Consider the following 10,961-nt stretch of genomic DNA (forward strand, 5'->3'; position numbering starts at 1 on the left):
GAATGAGTGTGTATGTTTCCCAGTGCTGGGTTGCAGCTGAAAGGGCATCTGCTGTGTAAAACATATGCTGGATATGTTAGCAGTTCATTCTGCTGCGGCGACCCCTGATTAATAAAGGAACTAAGCCGAAAAGAAAATAAATGTTTAAATAAGCAAAAGTAGTTGAATTTTTTGTGCATTACTTCTTCTTAATGGACTATTAATTTCTCCCATTTAAAATCAGTGTAATTACACTGTAACTCCCATTATGATGCTTAACATATGAAATATAAGTAAGACAGTGTGTCATGATGACCATGTATACAATTATGTTTTTTTTTCCCCTAAGCAGAATTTAATCAAACAATCTTTTCCAACATAAAGCATTTACATTTTGAAATTCTGAATCGCACAGTCAATTTTAATATGGATATTACTATTAATGTCACCAGAGTAAAAATTATAGTGAAGTTGTGGAATATTACTGGAGTAAAAAGTGAATCTCTTGCATTAATAGTATTATTATTTGCTAACAGCGGCATCTTCTGGTTGTAAATAGCATTACAAGTCTATAGAGAAATATCCTTTTGTCTTTGACTACTTTGACTAGAGTGTGTGTTTGTCCTCTAAATTCAGCTTAAGGTAAAAGCCATTTTATGAAGGTTTGAAGAAACTACAGGGTGTGTGTGTGTGCAGAAATCCGTAGATTTTGAGCCAATCATTCAGTCTATTTATTTACTTGTGTAAATGTGTTTTTATTTTATTTATTTAGTTTTTAAATAAATTTCAGTAATACTATTGACTAATATAAAAATGTTCATATGATTTGTTTACAATACAGTTTGTAAAGTAATATTTTCTGTCTTTTAGTAGATCTATTATATGAGAGACTTACTTTGTTTACCAAATAAGAAAATCGAATTGGATTTGCATTGTAAACATTAAATAAAAGTTATTATTTTATATTTCATATATTAAGTAAAAATAACTCGGTGGCTCAGTGGTTAGCACTGTCGCCTCACAGTAAGAAGGTCACTGGTTCAAATCCTAAAGGGCATCCGCTGCATAAAATATATGCTGGAATAGTTGGTGGTTCATTTCGCTGTGGTGACCTCTGAATAGAGACTAAGCTAAAGGAAAATTAATGAATAAATATAAAGTTTTTAGCTACGATACTCCCAAAATTATTCCACATAAATTTACAGGTTTTTTTGCAAAATTCTGCGCAGAAATAGTACAAATGTTCGCAGATTCATTGCTTATTTCCTGCTTATGTCATAACGACCACATGTCCCCACAGGTAATAGCAATACATTCAATTTTGACCTTGGAGGCAGGGGCGTTGCGGACATTTTAAAAGTGTGGGGACAGCTGAATGAGATCCAAAATTTTACGTTCATATTATTCACCTGTTTCTAAATGGTCCGTTTAAAAAAGTGAGGGACCCCAACCCCAACCACCCCTAGCAAACCCCCCACCCCCCAGTTGCTACGCCCCTGCTTGTTACGCCCCTGCACTTTTTGGTCCACATGAAAAACGCTCAATCACACAAAAATAAGTATTTTAAAAGCAGATTGTGTCAAGTGATGGTTTGGTTTAGGGGAAGGATTGGGATGAAGGGTAGAAATCACAGTCTGTACAGTACATTGCATTTATGGGATGTCCCCATAAATATTGTACAAGTGTGTGTGTTAAAATAACTGTAATTTAAGCTTTGGGTCTCTATATCACCTCTGTTAATGTTTGCACAGTAACTGTCCAACAAATATCCTCCAAATATACACCATCAGACAGAGACTTTCAAAGCAAATGAAACGGCTCAGATATGGTCAAACAAACAAGCTGTGTTTGTGGAAAAGTGTGAGGCCTTGATGTTGGTTTACTTTGAAGGTGTGGAGGAGGTGCCCGCAGATTGGCTGCGTGTGACTGATGCCCACTGTGAGGTGCTGTGGGATTGGCCGATCGTCTCTGTGATGCTGGATGAGAGGTGTGGCACCACTGGGTGTGTTTTCAACAGTGTGTTTGTGAGCTCTTTCTTTGGCACACACACTGTGAACTCCCACCGCACGGAGAATCAGACACACCCACTCAAACAAACACCTACCAAACACACCCTCCATCTGTGGGCACACACAAAACACAGCTCTGTGGAGCGAACACAGACACACACACACACACACTGGTAAAAACGTGTCATGTTTAAAATCATAAATAGCTGAAAAAGAGCTGGAATCATGGTATTTTACAAACGAATAAACTGATTCATTGTTTCCCACACTTTTTGGATTACCTCACAGTTTTACGCATCATTGCACTGATAGTTAGCCCAAACATGACCTTTGACCCTGTCACCTCCTTTATTAGCTGAAGCTGAATGAGGCTTTCAGTTTATACTGTTTTAAAATGGCCATGACACTTGAGCTAATAGCAGAACATCCGAAATAAATATTACAAATAGATCCAAACCAACCAAATATAGGTTACATTATATTTAATACGCAAATCAATGTTTTATTTTAACTACTAAAAAAATACCCGCCCAACAAACCTATAAATAAAGGCTTCATTGTTTACCAACCATTTGTTTTACAAGCAAACTAATGTTTTAAACAGAAAATTACTATAAAATAATGATTTAAAAACAATAACTAGAAAAGAAAACATGCAGGCTAAATTGTTTTATAAAACAAACTGAACATTGTTTTTAAAAATGATGATAATATGTAACAATATATAAAAATTTTACATTGAATTCAACAAACAAAATAATTTTCATTTTCATAGGCAACAAACAGGCTACAAAATGTTACACTGTTTTAATAAACAAAACACTAAATAACCACAAACATGTTTTAAACACATACATATTTTACTTAAACCACCAAATGAATACATTTTATAACAAAACAAAAACGTTTTAATTATTTTCCCTTTCCAGCAAACGAACAAACAGCATATAAATTATTAAAAAGCGAAGAATCTTTAAAAATCACCAGTGGGATGAATAAACATGGCTGTTTTTTGTGTGTGTGAGGAGTCTCTTGTGTATGGACTTGCTAGGCGATGTCTGAAGCCCAGCCCTTTTCCACGAGCGGCCGCCGGGTCGCACTAGCGGACAATAACTCCACTGTGAACTGACGCTCACCTCCCGTTATTCCTCACCGAAACACTCACTCCCGGCCGCCAGTGACAGACAAGAGACGGGCTTCCAGGAGTTTGCGCCTCTAAAAATACACAGGAGCCCCCTTCAATCATTTCAGTGTTTAGGAAATCATCCTTTGGCTGGAAATAGACACGTGTGTTGCGGGCGGACACGAACGCTCCCGATGAAGTTTATGGACTGAAAGTCTCGTCGCTCGTGCGGATTAACAGGACTCAAATCACTGCCAGTCTGTGAGAAGCTAAGCGTCGCGTTTTTTTGTTTGTTTCAAAGAAGACTTCAATGCTTTAAATGCAGGTAAGAAGAGAACAGCCCACTGTTGCTGTCAAACAACTCTTTATTTACTTTCTGTTGTTTGGTGAAAGACTTGTTGTTATTTATCTGGACGTTGACTTCTTTATTGTGAACACAGTGGACACGGATTTAAATATTTCTGAGACAAAAAGAAGTTGCCAACATCTTTAATAGCCTATATTTAGCCAAAATGCCTATATTTAATCTAAATGTGGATTTCACTTATATGTTTACATTTTATAACTTACACTATTGTGATTGAATTGTCAAAATGATCAAGAATAGTCAGTTAGTTGTGTCTGTAGCTGCTGTACGGTCGTATTGAATTGCTTTATTTAGATGGATAAGCTCATTCAGTGTCTGAGGTTGCAGTTGGGAAAGACATTGTTTCTGTCATACTTGAATTATACCGGTATGTATTGGATTACATTGGATTCATAAGTATGATTCAGTGTTTGCAAAACCTGTAGATCCCATCATCATCCTCCCAGTGAACTTGCTGAGCAGCTGCACACAAAGGTGCATTCACTCTTTTTGGGGGGCTAAATTTAATGCTCTTAATTCTAAGCAAATCAATTATGAGAGAAAAGTATTTCATATTATGTAACGTAATACACAATTTCATATATGATTCTTTACATTTGATATGATTCTACATAAAGTGGTATTCCTGAAATAATCACACTGTAATCTGACCAATTTATAAGAGTAACACTTTACAAAATGGTTGTATTAGTTAATATTAATTAATGGTAACAAACAATGAACCATACATTTTTACAGTATTTATTCATCTTTGTTAATGTTAGTCAGTGGTAAAAAAGTAATTCATTGTTAGTTATTACTAACTCACTAATATTAACTCAGTAATATTAACAAGCACAATTTTGGATTTTACTAATGCGTTAGTAAATGTTGAACTGTATGATTAATAAATGCTGGACAAATACTGTTCATTATGCTAGTTAATACATTAACTAGCCTAACATCCCAGCAGGCACAGGACGTCAGATTAACGTTGTACCCCAACGTTGTGGGGACATTGCATTTTGTTTGGAAATTAAAATTGGGTTGACATCAGAACCCAACGTCAGGTCGACGTCAATGTCCAACACTTAAAATCAACCAAATATCAACGTCTAATGATGTTACAGCTGGACAATGTGTGGACGTTACCACTATGACGTCTATCAGATGCTAAGTTTTGGTTGCCATACCTGACAAATGAATGTCAGTATTTGGTGTCAATATGATGTTGGTTTAAGATGTTGGCTTGACGTTGGATTTTGTTCAACCTAAAATTAACCAAATATCAACGTCGTTATTGGACGTCAAAATAACGTTGTCCTTAGACGCTGACTAGACATTGAATTTTGGTCGCCTGATATCACGACCTAAATCTAACCTATTATTAACGTCTTATGATGTTGTGTGCATGTTGGGATTACCTAATGAAACCTAACATAAAGCTTGGTCATTGTAAGGTTTATTACCAATAATTTGTTTACATAATTTGGGTCTTTCAGATTTAAAATGACAAAGCATCAAAGAAAACAAAAGAAGATAAACCAGTTTCATTTCAGCCGCCAGCTGTTAGTAAAATTGCATACATCCAGGCCAGTGGATGTCTCTAAACAAAAGGATAATACTCTCATACTAAAATGTTGGATCTGCTTTTTTCAATATGCTTTATTTTGAGCAAAATAATACCAGTTTGGTTTGTATGATGTCAATTATCGCTCGGTTTCACACAACATGTTTCTAGCAAGATGGAGGAAACCTTGGTTTTAAAGCATAAAAGACGGTTGTAGCTTGCTTAAGTGGTGCTCAGAGAGGAAGGTGTGAAGTACAAGAGTTTTTAATGAGCATGTATTTTAGGAGGTCATCAATCTGCCTCTCAGCATCTGTTGCCTCATGGTGGATTTTTCAACTGTGTTGTGTGTTTTATTTTGGCAGAAGAGCTTCTTCTTTTTAAGCACAATATACTGAACTTGACATATTTGTGATCTGGTACGTCTGCACAGTTTCATGCATCAGCTAAAAAAACACAAAGCGCCCTCATGTTTGTTGAAGTGTTATAACTCTGATGTCTTCATAATCAAATAAGCTAAGATTATGTAGTGGAACTTTAAATAATAGTCAGCAGAGACTAAAGAGATACTTTACCCAAAAATGAAAATCTTCTCACTATTTACTCACCTTCAAGTGGTTACAAACCTTTACAATAGGACTGCGCGGTATTGGACTAATCTGACATTGCGATAGTTTGTTGTATTTTGCGATATATATTGCAATATACTTTGCTATACTTGCAAAGAATTTTTGATCACACTTTGTTTTAGGGTTCAGTTCTCGCTCTTAGCAAACCATTTTGACTTTTACTTCAATAAACTCATAATTTGCTACTTATTAATAGCTATTAAGGTAGTTTAGGCATTTAGTAGGATTAGGGATGTATACAGATTATACACTACTTGTGCTTTTTGGTTTTGTACATGTAAATGTAAAAATTACACTACAAAGTCGACTGAACATTGCATATCTTTACGATGTGACTATCGCGGATATATTGTGCAGCCCTATAAGTTGGTTTCTTTCTTCTGTTGAACAAAAGATGAAATTGTGAAGAACGCTGCAACCTTTAACCATTGATTTTCAAAGTTTTTGTTTATCCTACTGTTGAAGTCAATTGTTACAGGCTTTCATCTTTCTTCAAAATATCTTACTTTTGTTTAACAGAAAAAAATAAATCTTTATTTTTGGGTGAACTATCCCTTTAAACACAAGGAGGAAACCAAAAACAGGTTTGAAATGAATGAATGGTGATTAAACCATGACAGAATTTTTTTTGGGGGGGTGAACTGTCCCTTTAAGATTGAGTCTAGTTCTGTTTGTACACATTAATAGTTGTCAGTTTATGACAATAAGTCAGTTTCAACTTTATCACTATAAAACTATATGATATATAGCTTGACTTGTACATATTTACTTCAGGAAAATATGTGATGAGATATACTCCCACCATCTCAAAGTCAGCAAATGGTATTTAATGTGCCGGATCTCACAGAGGGGATCTGTTGTGGGAAATAATGTGATGGACTTTCATCTCACAGTCAAGTAAAGGACATCCATCCTATCTTCATCTTTATTTGACTATCAAAGTAAACCTAAAAATGATGAAACGCAGTGTTTCCTACAATAATATCTCATAAGCGTGACCCGTCCCGTATTGGTTTTTCCACACATCGAGAAACAAGTCAGTGGTTCAGTTTACCGCACATGTGCTTTTTGCGCTGCTTTATCTGTTCATCATCTACAAAAAAGACGTGAATGGGAAGCCAAAAAATGCTGTGGTTTAAGTCCAAAAAAGCTTCTCTTGTTTCCATCTCTGGCTTTCTTGTATCAGCAGAAACCTTGCTCAAAGATGGCCATCTGCTCGCTGCTTTGTAGTTTCCTTCAGCACAATATCAGATTAACCCCTCACCTCGTGTTCTGTGTGGAGTCGGATCGGGACGGTTGTAGCGTGAAACCACGGGGTCTGCAGGGTGTTGGCTGGGGTTAACAGGTGCTAGCAGACATAGATCCTAAAGGGTTGGCCCACAGCCTAAAATAGTGGTCTGTGTGTTCACAATTTGTGCTATTGATTTTGTTCTAGTGGTTCAATCAGCACCGTGTCATCTTTTTATATGTGTCACTGAGTCAAAACCAATAGATTGGACTGCTCTATTTTTATTTTTTTTTTTGCATTCTAGTGTCGCTTTAGCTGTATTAAAGCTTGGTTAAGTGGTGTTTAAAGAGGAAGGTTTGAAGATTTCAATGAGCATGTGTTTTTAGGAGGTTACAAATCTGCTTCTTAGCTCATGTTGCCTTGTTTTGAGATTGCAACACTGAACTTGACCCTTTTTTAGTTTCTTAAATCAGGGAAGCAATCTCATATTTATTGTTCTGTGTGGCATGTTAGAATATTTTTTACTGTATTGAGTTTATATTATTCACACTTTAAAAAGCAGTTAGTTGATTTGACATTTGACAAAGTGATTCATTGACTTTACTTAAAGTGAGTTAACCTGTATAACACTCACATTTGCCTGGGATATAGTGTCACACTCAGCGACTTCAAGCCTGACAGAAGCCACGGTTTTTGAAGGCTTTCTAGACGCCATGATTGAACATGCGATGGATCAGGAAAAGTCAGCAAAAACACCCAAAAAGTTGACTATTAAGAATATATCCAAGATATGACTGATAGTTATTAAATAGAATAAACACATGAAAGATGGAGTTATATTCGAAATTCAGTGTTATCTGAGAGCAGCTCAACAAAACTTGATTACTCCATACTTTCCTCACATGCACCCCCGTGAATTAACCTGTAACCGTTGCCTGTAAATGAACCATGTGCGTTAAATTAGCGCTGGGGAAAATTTATTGTCATTAATGGCATCTAAAGTTTAGCCCTAACCCTAATCAAACACACCTGAACCAGCTAATCAAGCTCTTACTAGATATACTAGAAACTTCCTAGCAGGTGTGTTAAAGCAAGTTAAAGCTAAACTATGCAGGATACCGGCCCTCCAGGACCGAGTTTAGACACCCCTGATATAGACCATTTTAATATTGTAATGTCATTGACCTTGAACATTTCCGGTTTCTTATCATACCATTTCATAACTGTAACAAGAGGCAATTCAATCATATCTTCACGTTAAAACAGAAATCATAATATTATTTATCAATATGTGGACCTTTTTGGATTTTCGGAAGCTATAGAAATTAAAAATGTAAAACAAGAAATACATTACGACCATTGTTTTTGTTTACATCGCTCAAAATGGTATATATGTGTGTGAACTGTGTTTATTTAGTATGTATATATAAATACACACTTGTATGTATATGTTTCAGAAAATGTTTATTTATATTTTGATATAAAAATATATGTATATGATACAAATTATATCTAAATTTAAATATTTGTGTAACAAAATTATTTTGTATAGTTTTGTTTCTATAAACACTGTAAAAAAATGCAGAGATCCACACAATCCATTCACGTTGCCACAACACAAATCTATTAAGTTAAGGCTGATTTATACTTCTGCGTCAAGCACACGCATAGGCTCCGGCACAACCTTCGCATGGTAGCATAGCCCTTGCCGTGGCAGATGCTGACGCTGATGCACCTTTCAAAAAAATTTAACTGCACACTGCAATGACACGTAGCACAAGCTCTGTGATTGGTCAGCTTGATAGCTGTGACCAGTGTGGGCGGGACGAAGAGAATGTCGAGTCCCTTGAAGGAGCACCAGATGGAAACTTTGGTTTTGTGTTTACCTTATGATAAAAGTTGCTGCACGTCTGCCGATTCCCACCTCTGAATGAGCGAGTTTTAGCTACTTGTACATTAAGGTAGCTTTAAGAAAAAACAAAACACCCACGAAGAAACTCGACACAGAGGAACATAAAAACCTACTGCCAGCTAGCGTTTTGGAATTGTTATTGCAGAGCAATACAAAAAGCGCGCAGAAGTATAAATGCACGACTACGGGCAAGGCTGGCGCCGTGGGTCATGCCAATCACTGAAGTATAAACCAGCCTTTAAATTAACACATTCAAGTGCATTGAACATAAAACAATTACGTTGTCCCAAAAAATCCCAGTAATTGTGTTGTTTCAGTTCATTTTGTATAAGTAGTTTGAACAAGCAGCAAAATCATTTTTTGAGTGCATGTCTGCGAATTACATATAAATAACAATAGATTTTCAAAACACAAATGTATATTATGTTAATGCAATTAATATGCAATTAATCTTTGCCCAGGACTAGCATAAATAAATATAAATATTATTTTAAGTCAACGTAAGCAAGATACAATGGGTTTACTCACCTTTCTAAGTAAAGTATATAAACCATTAACTTAAAAGAGTGATTCACTAAGCTAGAATAATGTTAATGGTTTTTCAGTTTGATTGCATTTTAGCTAGCGTTTCCTTGCCTTGTTTTCATTCAAATGATAGGCATCACAAAACCTTGACCTGCTAGGAAACCTAGAATTGAATAAATGAAATGTTGAAAAGACCTCACACACACACGCACCATATTCTTTTGCTTTATTCTGTTTTATTTATTCACTGAGAGTTGTGATTTAGAAGGTTACGCACCCCAGAACTTGAAAACGGAAGGTAGAAAATTAATATTTAGTGTTTGGTACAAACCATCCTTGAGCCTTGAGGTATAAAAAAATGCAAGGGCAAGATAAATCATTCTGGATTCTTAAGGTCATGCCACTGCTTCCATGGCAAGGTCAGTTTTTTGGATATAAAATGAAGCAACCTGAGGATCAGACATTCACTAATAAGTCTGGCAAACAGATGAAGGCTTTTAAAGAGATTTGAAATTGGCCTGTTCTTTTGATTGTTGTTTTTTGGGTCAGTGTGACCTTCTGTATATCAGACAGGGCACCTCCTAAACACATTAATGGAGTAATATTGCAATGCTCATTTTTAGTCTGAAAATACCAAAATGGCTCACTATCAAAGTGCAAAATCTGTGATTACCTTCAATAAACACTGGATGTTTCTGAGTGATCAAAGTCACTGTGTTCATTGAAAAAAATCAGGTCAATTCACAGAAAATGCTGCCCCGTTCTGCTTAAACTCATTTATAATTCAGTCTAGTTAACGATTTTTGCAAATTACACAGTATTTAACTGTAATTTAACTGTAATAAATTGTATTTAGCACCGTTATGCAGTATTTTGCTGTATTTTTAAGTTGCATTGTGAAAATTACAGTATATTTTACAGTATATATATATATACTGTTAGACTAACAGTAAAAATTAGAAAACCATGAATGACATTTATTCATTCATTTATTCATTCATTCATTTATTTTTGATTGTAATTTATTATAATATATGAATTGCATATAAAAAGTTTTCAGATCATCCCAGTCGATCTAAATTAATGGAATCTTTCCAAATAGAGCTATATAAATCATCTGGTAAAATGATATTCATAGTGCAATATACAGTTGAAGTCAGAATTATTAGCCCCCCCCCCCCCATTTATTTTTTCTCCCAATTTTTTTTAACGAAGAGAAGACTTTTTTCAACACATTTCTAAACATAATAGTTTTAATAACTAATTTTCAATAACTGATTTATTTTACCTTTGCCATTGATGACAGTAAATAATATTTGACTAGATATTTTTCAAGACACTTCTATACAGCTTAACATGACATTTAAAATACTAGGTTAATAAGTTAACTAGGCAGGTTAGGGTAATTAGGCAAGTTATTGTATAATAACTTGAACAAATAACAATTTGTTCTGTAGACAGACAAATTTAGCTTAAATTAGCTAATAATTTTGACCCTAAAATGGTTCATAAAAAAATAAAAACTGCTTTTATTCTATCCAAAATAAAGCAAATAAGAATTGCTCTGTTGCTCTGTTAAAAATAATTTGGGAAATATAAAAAAAAATAAAATAAATAAACAGGGGCTAATAATTCTGACTTCA

General features: G+C 35.0%; 1 protein-coding gene across 3 annotated transcripts in view; it reads left to right on the forward strand.

The window, feature by feature from the left end:
- Positions 1–3,101: 3,101 nt before the first annotated feature.
- The window catches only part of plxnb1a (plexin b1a), a 159,736-nt gene continuing 151,876 nt past the window's right edge, over positions 3,102–10,961 (forward strand). For 2 of the 3 annotated variants that reach the window (XM_056448692.1, XM_056448694.1), the window contains exon 1: positions 3,102–3,436. The gene's annotated coding sequence lies outside the window, so the exon portion shown is untranslated. The remainder of the gene's footprint in view (positions 3,437–10,961) is intronic. The other variant, XM_056448696.1, reaches the window with a different exon arrangement.

This window comes from Danio aesculapii, chromosome 23 (genome assembly GCF_903798145.1).
Source record: "Danio aesculapii chromosome 23, fDanAes4.1, whole genome shotgun sequence".
Lineage (NCBI taxonomy): Eukaryota > Metazoa > Chordata > Actinopteri > Cypriniformes > Danionidae > Danio > Danio aesculapii.